This window comes from Chiroxiphia lanceolata, chromosome 5 (assembly GCF_009829145.1).
Source record: "Chiroxiphia lanceolata isolate bChiLan1 chromosome 5, bChiLan1.pri, whole genome shotgun sequence".
Classification (NCBI taxonomy): Eukaryota; Metazoa; Chordata; class Aves; order Passeriformes; family Pipridae; genus Chiroxiphia; species Chiroxiphia lanceolata.
Genome location: NC_045641.1, coordinates 64,349,802 through 64,364,634, shown reverse-complemented (window position 1 = coordinate 64,364,634; position 14,833 = coordinate 64,349,802). Strand labels below are relative to the sequence as shown.

Sequence of the window (14,833 nt, the reverse complement as noted above, 5' to 3'; positions counted from 1 at the left end):
CCAAATTTTTTTCCAGATCCATTCTACTTGCCAGATCCCAAATATGCCATTCATTCCCCACCCACCCCCCTTGCATGGCAACTCCCACTTGGAGCTTTTTTCATTTTTATAAGAATAAAGTAATGCCTGTCAGCTCAAACTCACAAGCAGAAAGCTTCTTACCAAAGAATTGATCTATTCCATTCTTTCTTCCGTGTTTGACTCTCCATCCAATGATCTTGTTATTCCAGGTCTGTGTTATTCAAAGTCCTAAATTCATCTTTCAGATTCCCTCAAAGGAAATAATAAAGCCAAATCACTTAGATGACTTAGTTGTATCTACCCTGTCTAATGTAGGATTGTAGAATCTCTTTCAACCTGTTGAAGAAGAGTCACTGAGTGTATGGCTTCCATAACTGTCAGAAGTTTAATAAATTAACTGCCAGAAAGGCCCAAGGAAAACTTTAATAAAAATACAACCTATTTACCATTCCAATTTTGCTATAGCTGCTATTGCATCAGTTGTTTTCTTAATAAAATGAAGTGCCATATTTGCAATTTGTATAATGCTATACCAAATTATTTACACAAGAATGAGCTGTGGTTGTGCCAACACGCATTATGTAGAGACAATATCTCCACTTAAAATATTTAGTGTGTAGAAAAAAAACAATACTGCAAACTTGATGTTTCTGTGAAGTTTTCTTTTTTTCTGGTGATGCATATACGTGCGTTTATTTTTTTGAGTGCTACCCACTGAATGGTTTCATGTGTGAGTGTACCCACAATGAGTTTCATGTGTGTTACTGCCCTCGTGGTGAAACCTTAGCCTTGAAAACCATATATCAGCTGATTTTCATTGTCATGTATTCCACAGATTTAGTAGTAAAATTTGAAATGGCTATTGATGGCTCAGATGCCTGTGCTCGCCACTCAACAGGTTTACAGTTACTTGGGGCTTCAGCAGAACTTAGAAGCGTTTTCAAAAATTTGGCACACTGAACGTAATTTTAAGACATTGTTCATATTATGAACTTCATCTTTAAGTTAATTTAAACATTTTATTAACTTGGAGTTGGAAAGCAGAAAGATCAGATTTATTTCCTGCTTTTTCTGTGTTTCTGCGTTGAAGTCAAGGTTTCAGGCACAAGGCAAATATTTTTATGCAGATGCAAAACTAATCAACCAAACATGAAAATACTCCTGTGGGGTTTCCTTGAGGCCTTGCTGGGGATACTGAAATGCGAATAATATATAATGCAAATAATATATAATGCAAATAATAAATAACATAGTATGAGTATTGTAAGACAGTAGGATTCAGTTAGGAACAGAATGTATTGGGTGACCCACATGAGCTTGTACTACCGCCCTTTTTATGATGCTCAAAATCGCATGTTTTTGCTGCCTGGATCTTCTATCAAGCTTTTTTTACCCTCACAATGTTCTTCTATAATGTGCTCCATCAAAATGCATGTTTCCTCACAGATGATGTCATTTAAGTGGAAAAAGAATTGTAAATCCTTCTTCGGCCTCCTGTAGTTTTTTCCTGGGTAGCTGGCTGAGCTCAAACTACTTCTCTTTCTAGTAAGAAATGATATATAAGTAATCAATATCATTTTTTTTATGTGCGTGTCAACAGTACAGTATGTAATTAGAGAGTATCCAGCACTATGCTAATGCTGCACAGTAGTTGCATATGGCAGCCTTTTTCTCCCCATGATTTTGCAATTTTTCCAGCACAAAACAAGTGACCAACACGACAGGCGGGAAAGTTTCATTGTAATGTTAGGGAAAATCGAGAAGAGCAAGTTTACTGGGGAGAGTACAAATAGCTTTTCTCTTTTCCAGGGTAATGACTTGGAGATAGATATGCAGTTGCAGCGACATGAGGTCCATCTTTTTGTCATCTCAAAATGAGGTTCCTGTGGTGTGCTGTCCGGGAGGAGCCAGGAGGCTGCTCAGGGGAAGGATGCTGGCACGGGAGATTGCAGCCTGCTTTGTTTGCAGGGCGGGAGCAGAGGAGCCTGTTGCTCCCAGCCTGCTCTGACTTCCAGTAAGCTTCCAGTGCTTATTGATTTGCAGGTGGTGACCCTAAACCTGTAAAGTTTCCAGAAAGGTTTGAGACCTTCTCTTGTTGGGTCTCAGCTGAGACCCAGAGTAAGGCAAGGTGGAAACTTATGTGCAAAGAAAGGTGGTGGTAAAGTATAAAGGTGTATTTTAGCATATATCCCACCACCCCTCCCCTTTTTCTACCTTTGAGAAAGATATGGAATAAGATTGAAATATTTGAGTGATCCTTATCTTTTTAATGATTGAGCATTTACAGTTTCATCATACACACTGGAAGAAACGTAACTATGGAACAAGAAGCATTCCTGACTGAATAAGTTCATTTTTATTTTGTTTTGCCTGGTTCTGTTTCAGTGGCAAAACAGATTAGTTTCCCAACACAATGCCTGCAATTTTATCACGAAGCTTACAATATGTAATGTGTCTTGCAAAGCCCTGTTCTGAGATAACATAAATGTGTGAGAATCTCTACCTCCACTTGTGGAAAAAATTAAAATTTTACTACAGTGAATTGCAGTGAAAAACTTGAAAATATGGCATTGAGGCAGCCTAAAGACGTAAGAGAAAGATAAAACAAAAGGATCTCAAATGCACTGGAAGGCATTTATGTATGGTTTAGGGTGGGAGTTTGTTTCTGAGCATCACTATTTATGGCAAATGTTGGGACTTTTAAGTCCTGGTCCGATGATGTTTGTGTGGTTGGGAGGAGTAGTACCTAAAATATTCTTCAGACTGTCTCCTCAAGTTGTTTAGTTTCTCCCATGCCAGATCAGTGTGCCTTATCCTTGGTCTTTCCCTTTCCCCAGACTCTTGGGTCCTGGTAGTGCTCCTTTACCACAACTGCAGAGGTCTCGGCTTCTCTCTGGTCCCAGTGAAACCAAGGTGATTGAGAGAGCAAAGCACTTCTAGTCCTGCTTTCCCCTCCTCCCCAGGCTCAGCCTCCATCATTTCCCTGTGTGTTGATTATCTCCATTTAGATTTGGCCCCGGGAACAGTGAGTTGTGCTGAGGAGTCATCTGTCTTTTGCATTATATTTTAAGGAGAACAGAAAGCAAATGACACAGAGTATAAAATAAGTACTTAAGTAAACATTTTAATCTCACTTGGGGCAGTTTGACAAAATAATGAAAACATACCACGTGCATGTGTGTCTGCACATAATCATTGTCATCCTCGTTTGCTCTTATTGTCAGTATCCCTGGAGGTATTTAAAGGAAGCGTGGATGTGGCACTTTAGGGATGTGGTTTAGTGGTGGACCTGGCAGTGCTGGGTTAAGGGACTCAATGACCTTAGAGGTCTTTTCCAACCTAAAAGCTTCTGTGATTCTCGGATTTTAGGGAACATTGTGCCTGTGATTCACGGTGAGCCTTGGCTCGTGGCAGCCTTGCAGTGTGACTGAGCCGTGTCGCTCTGCAGATCCCACTGGTTTAAAGAACAGCCTCTGTGTGTGAGCAAGTACCTGCTTTTAACACAATATGAGGATCAAGGTCTCAGATGCTGAATCTTCAGTTTCATCTGCTGAATTTCAGCCTGTTATCATCTGTGATGGAGCAGTGAAAGCAATAGTTCTTTCTAGAGGTGAGGCCATACTGTAATCCAAACCAGGAAAAGAAATTATGTCCCATATTGGCTTATATTTATTTCAAATTCTGTGCAAAAATTTTAGTAGGTTTTTCTTTTCACCGCACCATGCAACTATGACCTTTTTTCATCAAAAGCAGCAACAATAATTCACATCAGTGCATTATCAATTCTTTATAGCATTAGTGAATTTGAAACAAAATTAAAAATGCCAGAAAAAAAGATAACTATTTGACTATAGGAACAGTAATTTCCAGGTCATTTCTTGACTTCTGTGAGTAAATTTCTTCCAGTTTAGGAAATTCAGAATTATTTTCATTTTGATAAGAATGGAACATCCATTCAACAGACAATAAAAGCTTTTTAAACCTGTTAAATACTATGAAGTAGATGTGTACAGCTAATTAAGGTATGTGTTGAATAGTAATTATGTCATCCTGAGGGATTTACAAATAGAGTTGAGTTAAAATTTGATTCAATCTTCTATCATTCACAGAAGGTGCAAATTATTATTCATTTAGCGTGCTCTGATTTCAGTTCTAAAGGTAATCCAGAAAAAAGGGAGAGGGATTTCTGTTTTATCAGCATTGTTTAAGAACTAAGATCCCTTAATTATCACACTATACCAATAGTCTGCTTCCCAACTTACTGAAGCAGTCATTCAGCTTTGAAACTAACAATTTACCCTCCAAGCAAAGGAAGATATAAGAAAAAGTGTTTAGTCAGCAAGCAAATACACCAAATTGTATGTTTTGGCTTTTGTTGGTGTTCATGTTTCTGAGCTGTGCAAATGCGAATCACTTACACAATACCCTTCAATCAAAGGCATCAAAGCAAAGGAGACAGATTTCACAAGAAAATGAAAAAAAAAAAAAAAGGCAAAGGTGAAATAAAGCTTCATAAGATCCAGTTCTTTCAATCTCCTGAACCTCTTTCCAGGGTCTTCCTTTTTACTTAACATGGATAGACTCTTGATCTTACTGCTTGGTGTAATTTCTCATCATGGTAATGAAGAATGAGGTAAGATTCCTGATAACTTTGTGGAAGTATTATAGATTCTTTTACAAGGAGGTTACTACTGTGTTTCTTGATTCATAACAGTAATTGGCAGTCCTCATAATTACCATTAAAGCTGGCCAAAAATGAAAAAAAAAATTGTTTCATGAAATACTTTTATGTCTTGGAATGAAAACTGTCTCTTTCAAGGAAATTATTAATTTCCTAAGAATCCAAAAGACTCCAGGACCTACAGCAGTAGTGGCAGGACCTACAGCAGTAGTGGTAGAGTACTTGAAACAGGTTAAGTTTCTGTTCTATCTGAAAGGGTGGTCAGGCATTGCAATGGGCTGCCCAGGGAAGTGGTGGAGTGACCATCCCTGGAAATGTTTAAAAGACATGTAGATGTGACACTTGGGGACATGGTTTAGTGGTGGGTTTGGTAGTGCTGGGTTAATGGTTGGACCTGATGATCTTAGAGGCCTTTTCCAACCCAAATGATTCTATGATTTGGAGATTCAGCCTCTTTAGCTGCTGGTACTTCTCTCCTGCATGTCTGAGCTGTCAAGGAAATTTTATCAGAACAGATATTTTCCTGGTAATATTTTTTGTTTGCTGCATTTTCTTTTTTTTTTTTTTTTAGTAGGAAAAACTTTTCCTGCAAAATTTTCATTTTCTCACTAAACCTATTTCTTGCATTTAAAAAAAAAAAAAAAAATCAGACAGTAGCCATATTACCAAAAGCACAAAACATTACTCCATTTTTTCCATAAAATAAGAACATGTAATCTATGTGGATGTGTTGGCAGTTATTATTTGGACTCCTTGGAAAGTAAATTTAGTGTGCTTAGACTGGATATGTTTGTTGTGAGGTTTTATTGCAAAAAGATAAATGTTCTCCTGCACTACTTTTTTTACAGTAGGTGTTTTCCTACTGATGTCAGTGGGACTAATCATGTAAATTAAAATGGCTTTATGGGAATAAGGGTTGTGCATCCTGCCCTGCTTTATGCCAGCCAGAACTGAGGAGCAGCCACCTCTGAGAGAGGGAGAGCAGCAGCTGCCCAGCAGCTCTCAGAAATGGTGTGCAATCCTTTAAGTTGAGCTTAAACAGAGGTGCTGGACTTCTTTGGAAAAATTACCCAGACGTAAAACCTAATTTGCTGTGTTCTGATTTTATCTTTCTGACCGAAGTGGCATTTTGGTAAGGTGAATAGGAGAACCCCCATTATGTTTGGTTGGTTGGGTTGGGTTTTTTGGAGGGAGACAAATGGGCTTGACATAACTGGTTTTCTCTGCACATCCCATCGTATTTAATCTTTCGACACAGCTGCTTGCTTACAGCACAGTCTGGAATACTATCCCCTGAAAAACTGGCCCTATTTGTTTCTCGCAATCTGGCAGAAAACTACCATATTTATGAGGGTTTTTTTTCATGCAGACTCTTAGAGTGCTTAATAGGGGCGGCAAATATTGTAATAGAAATGGAAAGTATTCCCAGTTCTTAGCAAGATAAGGAAATGTTGTTTCTTATCTGTGATTTGAAAAGAGATGAAGGGTCAGTGAGGTAGAGATACATGAAAGCTATTGCACACTTGGTAGAAGCTGCAAAGGACGAATATCTCTCACCAGTGGCTTGTTTGAGTGGAAGGGAAGAGAAAGAGGCAGCTCCTAAGTAAAGAGAGAGGATTAGAAAAAATGTCAAGTAAAATCAGAGAAATTTGTTGGTTTGTTTGCTTAAAGAAACAGGTACACAGCTTTGAGATGGTTAGCGAAAAGAAAAGAGCAGGTCAAGTTGAGGGCAGCTTTAAATGCTTGCCTGTTGTTGACACTTTGGGATTTATAAAAATTCATAGGTCTTTGGAGATAGCTGAGAGAAGCAAGGAGAATGGGACGGGCTCTAAGACACCTCTGATTTTGAGGGATTGCATGGAAGTACAGGTCAGTCTGCTGGTCCCCAGATGTAGCTTGGCCAGGGCTTGCCTTTTCTTCCCAGCTGCCTCAGTGTAGCTGTGTCAGAGAGGCAGGCAGTTGTGCTGAAAATGGAAGGGGGAAAGTTTTAGGCTACGCCTATCCCATCAAGAGCCGCTCCTTGGAAGCTGTTTTTTCTCAGCAGTGTGTTCAGGAGCTATGAAAATGGGCAAAGTTTGATTTCAAGATGCAGAATACGTGTGCCAAACTTGGTGGTGGGGGCTGGTTGGGTCAGCAGAATTAAATAAATTCTTCTCCTCGTCATCCTCAGCAGACTTGCAGCTGATTGTCATCTAAAGTAAGCTACAGGAGCTGCTGGCATTTGGGTTGGAAAAGGAGCTGATGCCCCAATATCTACCTACCTCTGCCTTTTTCTGTAGAAAGCAGAAGAGAGCTGTCCTAAGCACCTTTTTGTTGTAGTATTACAATAGCAGTGGATTTGATCATTGTGGCGAGCTATTTTTTTCTTAACACATCAGCTTGTCTTGCATTTATTTGCACACCATTCACCAATAAGCAAGAGGTGCATGTCCTGTACTGAGAGGAGTAACAGCCTCTCGTGGGCCTGGGGACCTGGGCTATGAACTTAGGTCCTAAAAAATTCCTGAGTGTGTGCTAACTAGAGAGTAAGTCCTTTGAGGAGAGACTGAGGGAGCTCTGGTTCTTTAGCCTGGAGAAAAGAAGGCTCAAGGGAGACCTTATCACTCTCTGCAACTACCTGAAGGGGAGTTGTAGCCAGGTGGGGATTGGCCTCTCCTTCCAGGCAACAAGTGACAGGATGAGAGGACATAGGCTCAAGCAACACCAGGGGAGGTTCGGGTTGGACATACAAGGAATTTCTTCATGGAAGGGTTACTAAACATTGAAATGGGCTGCCCATGGAGGTGGTAGAGTCACCATCCCTGGAGGTGTCCAAGAAATAACTGGGTGTGGCACTTAGTGCCATGGTCTAGTTGACAAGGTGGTGATCAGTCAAAGGTTGGACTTGATGATCTTGGAGGTCTTTTCCACCCTAAATGGTTCTGTGTTTCTCCTACTGTTGAAGAAAAACTTATTCTTAAGTAATTAGAATACATGGGAAAGGTGTGGCCAGGCTTTCCCCCATTAGACTGACAGCTACAAGCTTAACTAAATTTAAACATGAAAATTGAAATTCTATGTGCAGCTGACACACAAGAAGTTGAAGCTTCATGTGCAACAGTATTGCAGGGTGATGGTGTGCAGCCTGAGTGGAGGCCACTCAGATTTTATGCAAGTGAGCCTTTTGCTTGCCTCAAAGAAATTACATGAATGAATACCAAGATCAGACAGTCATTTTCCAAAAAGGTGCTGCAGAATGTTTCCCAGTGAAGATTTTTACAGTCGAGTCAAGGACTGTAAAGTCTTTAACTGTATGTACTCCAAAGGCTACTGTCATTTATCTATATACAATGAATTATTGCATATAGATAAATGACATCTCTCTTAGAGAAGGGACAGGCTGAGGGAGCTGGGCCTGTTCAGCTTCAAGAAGAGGCGACTGAGAGACCTCATCATTGATGAGAGACCTCATCAATGTCTATTTGTATCTGAAGGGAAGGTGTAGAGGATGGACCGGGCTCTGCTTGGTGGTGCCAAGCAGTAGGACAAGAGGCAATGGGCATAAATTGACACACAGGAAGTTCCACCTGAACATGAGGAAGAACTTTTTTTACTGTGTGGGTGACCAAGCACTGGAACTGATTGCCCAGAGAGGGTGTGGAGTCTCCTCACTGGAGATATTCAAGAACCATCTGGACGCAATTCTGTGCAATGTGATCTGGGATGACCCTGCTTGAGCAGGGAGGTGGGACCAGATGACCCACTGTGGCCCCTTCCAACCTTAACCATTCTGTGATTCTGTTTCATATCACAGAATAATAACTTGAGGCTTAGAATTTATCATAAAGCAGGAGGATTTCTTCTGAGAGGGTGATGTCTCTTTGGGACAAGGAGATGAAGAACAGCTCCACAGCACCTGTAGTAAGAATAATGGAAAAGGACAAGCTTGTCCTCCCATTTATTCTTACTGGGATGTGTGCACAGTTTGCCTTCTTTGACAAACGAGTACATAGGCTAAAGTTTTGGAGCTGCACACTTAAAACTTGTATTTTACTTTTGCACTGAAGAGTAGAAGTAGCTAAAATAGCTGGTAGTGCATGTTGCTGAGCTCCTAATAGTAACAGATTTCAAAAATTATTCTTACTTTTTGGAGCTGGTAGAATGCTCGAGAGATTTATTTCTAGCAGAATTTGCATTCCATATAATTTGGATTTAATAACGTGGTATAACACAGGCAAAAGAGTTTCTGAGTATGTGACTCTCCTTTTCCATGGCACAGTATGTATTTCATTTTAATTTTTGGTTGCATGCTAAGAAATCAATATGTAAAGTAAGAGTGAACTGACACTTATAAGGAAAGCATCAGAGAAGTTGAATAGTCATTTACTGGGTTAGTATTTAAAAGTGGAATATTTCTGGGTGGGAAAGGGCTTCAGAACGGGGCAATTCACGAACCACTTCTTCCCCTCCAACAGCTAATTCAGAGACAGCAGGTGTGTAAGCAGCCCCTGGGAAAGAGGACCAAGTGTAGTTTCTGACAGAACTGAATGGAGATGATCCCAAGCTGAAAGTCAAAACAGGATCTTCTTTTAAGTTCACCGAGTGACCTACAATTTTATTCCAGCGCCTAACACAGGTAAGAGACTTCTACAGAATCTGTATCTGCAATTCCCAAGGTGTTTTAATATGTGAATCCTAACTCTTATCCATTGGTGCCGTCAGGTTTTGAAACTACTGGTACAGTGCCAGGTACTAGTACCAGGTTTTGGGTGGTTTTATTGGGCTTTAAGGTATCTCTTGGCAAAATCAAGTCAGAGAGTCACGAAGCATTTGTCAGCAATCCTACAATAATGAGTTCATACACAGAATATGTTTGGAACCAGAATTTGAGATTAAAAGAGAACTTAGATTGCTTAAATCTTTGTATCTCATTTCCCTGTAAATCAGGAGAGATTTGTTTGAGTTAAGCAAAAGGTCTTCAAGGTGGGAAGTGTTGTTGGCTCTTGGCCCCTTGCTGGAGCTGATTGCTGAAGAAAGCAAATTTGGTCCTGAACTGTGTTGCTGTTACAGAATATACAAAAAAACCCTGGCAAAGGAAACCCTGAGAAATTCCAGCTTGGCTTTTGAAATTCTGTGTATAAACACTAGGGATCTATCTGAGAGAGGATACCTGCCCCGTCCAGGCTGGGCCAGCTGCAGGCAGCTGTGTGGCAAACTGATGTTACTGTGCTGATGGGCAGAGAGCCTTCTGGGAGAGGGGGGCGGGAATTGATCTCCTGTTGCAGGTCTCCGCCTCGAAGGTTCTTTCTTGTTCCTTTTCAGTTTCTATAGGCTTGCTCTTGGCATGAGGGGCAGACTTGGACTTTTCTTTATTCTTTATGTAGAATAACTGTGCAGTTCATATAAAATGCCCTGCTGTGTGAGTTACTTGAGAAGTCACGTTCGGTGAGGAGTGGGGGGACATGCTCTGTGTCTGCTCACTGGAGGGACAGTTTATTTTAGATCATGAAGACTGATGGCTGCTTTGCTCCCTCATCATTATCATCATTTTATTGGGGGTGTGAACAGCAAGGAAATATGAGATTTTGTGCTCTGTGGCTTAGTTCTGGTCAGATAAGTCTTCAGGGTGGGAATACCCTTCTTCCCCACCTAATGTACCCACAAGACCCCAGTATTAAGATGTAGGCAGAGCACTGAAGGTGTACAACACATCCTGTTTTACACTCCCCCAGTGCTGTTTGTTTTATGTGACTGTGTGATGCTGAATGAAGCACAGCAGTTTGTGGCTTCTGCTGCTGCTGGAGAAGACCCCCCTCAAAATGAGGAGCTGCCTCTGCAGCTGCATGGGCAGTCAGAGCCAGGGAGCTTCCATGGGGCAGCAGCCACAAAAGCTGCTTTCTGACAGATAGTGTCCTTATTCCTTAATCATTAGCCCTAATGAAGGGGTTTTGTCAAAATGGAAAAAAAAAAAAAGAGGGAAAAGAAAAAAGAAACTGAGAAAGAAAAGAAACAGACAAGAAGGAGAAAAGATGGGGAATAGTTAGGATTATCTCTGTGCCGTCTCTCAGGTCCAGTGACAAGACGACTACAATGGGCAGCTTTCAGGACTGCATATGGTCTTCCTTCCGAGGGAGTTGATTAAGCGACTCCGGATGAAATTGAAATCCTGTGATTTGACCTTTGTCTGGCCTGGGAGGACTGCAATTCGCATAACAATTTCCTTTTGTTCTTTGTTTGGAGTTATTAATCCAACATGAGCCTCGAATTAATCAGGGGTAGTGCGTTGTTACATTTCTAATTCACAGCTCCACTGCTTGTGTCTTTTTTAATTAAGGCCGAATGATAGCAGGCCTTAGCCCCTGATTGCAACACTTACTAACCACACATTGAGGGATGAAGAGGCTAAATAGGCAGAATGAGATTACTTCAAGGTTTCACTTAATTGTTTTCTTCCTTTAAGTAAGGAGCACTGAGTGAAGGTTTTTAATGCCAGGCTGGGAGGGTTTTTTTATATGTGTGTTACGTGTGTGTGTGTATGTGTGTGCAGGGGCAGGGGAGGTTATGACTGGTGCACCAAGGACTCAGAGCTCTAATGGCTCAAGGGTTTGTAAAACTGAAGCCTTTGGTTATTGATTTAAACCATTCCTCCCACCTCCCCTGGGGGCCAGGGGCAAGGGAAGGAGGAATAGAGTTGAAGAGCATTAAACTTAAGTTAGCTGCATGGATTTTCTTGTGTCCTGCGTGAACCCACTTGTTTATGTAGTTTTTTCTCGCCATTTGCTACTGGTTCAGAGGTAGAAAATGCAGGAAGATTGAAGGCTATAAGAGATGCTAAAGAAATGTGTCGAGACACACAAAGGTCTCCAAAGCCTGGGAGTGGTGTAATAATGATAATAAAATAAAGGTGAGCCAGTTGTGTCACACGCCAGGTCTTGCTCATACTGGAGGATGTTTGAGTCATGTTTCAAATGCTGCTTGTAAATTTGTACTTCCAGAGCAGTTCGAGGCCACAAGGGCTCAGGTGCTGTTCCAGGGGAACAGTGTAGATGATCTTGGTTAGATTCATGCTGTATAACTCAGTCTGTGCCAGCCACTCGGGATGCTGGAAAAGAAAATGCACTGAGTGCCCATTTATTTACACAAATAGTTCTGCTAGCTTAAAAAAAAAATAAGAAAGGGATGACAGGATTCATTTTGCAGGATCAGGCCCAGTGTTTTGGCCTCCTATGGTGTGGTACCTTGGATATGATTGCTTTGGAGAAAGGTTAATATTTATAGTCCTAAACCTTCAGATGCTGAATATACAGAAATCCCACTGAATTCAATTTGTGCTGTGTGCCTGCAGTATCAGATAGAGCTCTGTAATTGTGGGAAACTAACTCTTACTGACTTATTTCATCCATCCAAGAAGCTGGATGGATGGAGGAAGCACTTGCTTGGAAGAGTTAATGTTTCTGTGTAAAATGGCAAGCTGGTGTTAATTATACCAGGCTGTAGATATAGAGCTGCTGTTCTGACTCTGGCACGGGATACACAGGGCAGCAACACTGTTCCTGCTTTTCTAAATGTGCAGTGGCTGTTCCACACAGGGTTATCTAAGAATGCAAAGATAAAACCTCTAGATAGATTAAGGTGTAAGCTCCAAAGGAGAAAAATGTACCAGGTAAAAGCTTATTTCTGTGTTTAGAAATCTAAATTGTAAACTGGGTCTGCTTTTTTAGATGAGCCTGAAAAGGACATTCTATATTCAGCCTTCCATAGAAATGTATATAGTATGTGGAAACAAAAAACAAGCTAACACACAAATCTTTAGACCTTGCTTTCAGTTGGTGCAAAGAAGCACTAGTGACTTCTACGATCAGTAATGTCAACACAGGATTTACCCTGAATTGGGTTCACAGGTTCAAAAGCATTTTCTTCACTTTCCTGCTCTTTTCTTAGGTGCTACCTGATCCTGTGTGTCAGGATACTTCTGGTAGATTGCCAGCTCCCGTGCTGGGAGAAGTCAGTGGGATAAGAAGATGCTCAGCATTGGTTGGAGTAGGGCTGCCTGACAACCAGTTCAAGTACCTTACACATTATTTTGTTTTTCAGAACCAGTTTTGATGCTCTTACGTTAAATAACACCTTATCCTGCAATTGAATCAGACTTTGCATGGAGAGAATAATATTGAGTAAGCACATGAGAACCTGACAATCAAATCACTTACTGTTGTTTATTTCCATTTAAAGACTGAAGGCTTACCATTTGTCACCTTGTTCTCTTTTTTCCTAGAAATCTTTATAGATGTTTGTTTCTAGCAGACACAATTCCAGAATGAAAATTGACTTTTAGTGCCATTCTGTGTTTTAAATCTGCATGCTTCTTTTTTTTTTTTTTATTATTGTTTGAATGTTCGCTGCTGTTGATTTAAAGGTGTCACATTACACTTACAACGGGTCTCAGGATGAATAGGTACCCCCATGTGTTTCTTGTGTGAGTGTTTTGAATAACATCTTAAAACCCAAAGCCCAGTCTGTTCTGTCTCATGGCAGTGGTCATTAGAATGGGCATATTTGGAGTACTTCTAAAATCTCCTTCTTCTCCTTATCCTTGTTACAGCATAATGTTCATCATTGATGTATTCAGCAGCTCTCCTGAGCAAAGTCATAATACCATTTAAGCGCTTTGAGATCCTTAAAGATGAAAGAAGTTGTATAAACAGATGGCAGTTGTATCACAGTGCTTCTTGGGATGCTTAACCCTTGACGTGAACTGTCTTGCAGGACCTTGCTGTACAGCTGGGGCCAGGTACCCTGTCAGTAGTTTTCAGCAGTTGGCCTGCTCTGTATAATATGACATTTCCGATTCTTTTCAGTTACTCTGTGAAGGAAATTAGGCTTCTTGCCATACTCAGGAACCAAAAGACCAGGCCAGGGTGTGTGATAATGCTTTCCCATCCTTGCCCAAAGTGACAAGGATGGGAAATAAGTGCCCAATAGTTGCACTTATTTGAGGGACAATCCATTGATCTGTAGTTCTTGAATATTTGCAGCTGCACCAGTCAGCGCTGATGAGTCCACACATAAAAAAGGAAGGACTTATGCTGCTGCTGTTCTTCCTGACAGTTTTAGACAATCGGTTGCTATTTATGAAGTATTTCTGTGGGGATCAAAACTGCCCTGAACTGTCCCCTCTCCTCTGGCTCCAGCAGGGATGTACTCCTCACGTCTGCAATGACAAGTCACCCTTGTGCAGCAAAACGCCAGATTTCAGCAGCAGTGCACCAGCCTCTCCTCCACCGCGCGTGGAGGTGCTGACACTCCTTCCCCTTGAAACCAGTGGCAGGTTGGCCCCGGCCCGTTCCATTTCTGTGCTCTCCCCTTTCGGACATAAGGTAGAGATTACGATTTAATGGTCCTTTGAGTTACTCGGCGCTCCTCCCTCTGCGCTGTCTCCCCGCGATCCCCCTTCCCGCGCCCTCCCTCTCCCCCCCCTCCCGTCAATGGGAGCCTTTGATGTTGCACAAGAGAAGACTGTTGGCTAACAGTCTGGAGGCTGCTTCGTTTGAGCTCACCACCACATGAAAACAAATGCGATCCATCATATTTCATTAACTAGCTGCCCCCTGTTCGGGTGCCCTTTTTTGATGTCAGAGCGCATCCTGACAGAAATCAGAAAGATATGTGTGATTAAGACCAGTACTAATAGTTAGTGCATTGTATTGTAAATTACCTTTCTGGGCCCTGGTACTTTATCAGCCCCACTGGCCTTGGCTTGGGTACATTTTTGACTACTCTGTATATACAGTGTATTAGCGCAATGGAGATCATTATGTGGCCTGTATTTGAGTCATTTTTATTTAAGATGCCAAACAATAAGCTGTTGATTGGGGGAACAAGAGGCGAACAATAATGTTCTGTGTCACATAATACACCACCATTTTCCAGCTTTGCTTTAGAAGGGCCCTCTTTATTGTTTTTGTATAAAAATGGTTCTTAGGAGGAGGAATATTTTGCTGAGGTATGTCATTATTTTGCAAATTTCTATTATCTCATCATGTTGTCTTCATTGTAAATTGCAGCTAATTAGGAACCTAGTTAGAGCCCCAGCTTTGAGGCTGGCTTTTTTGTGAAAAGAGCCCACCGATTACCGCACTACAAGAGAGGAAG

At 41.2% G+C, this 14,833-nt stretch overlaps 1 protein-coding gene across 5 annotated transcripts in view; it reads left to right on the top strand.

Annotated features, from left to right (window-relative positions):
- Positions 1–14,833, top strand: part of SOX5 (SRY-box transcription factor 5) — a 641,540-nt gene that overhangs the window by 291,757 nt on the left and 334,950 nt on the right. For all 5 annotated transcript variants that reach the window (XM_032688182.1, XM_032688183.1, XM_032688184.1 and 2 more), the window contains one exon: positions 9,157–9,317. The gene's annotated coding sequence lies outside the window, so the exon portion shown is untranslated. The remainder of the gene's footprint in view (positions 1–9,156; positions 9,318–14,833) is intronic.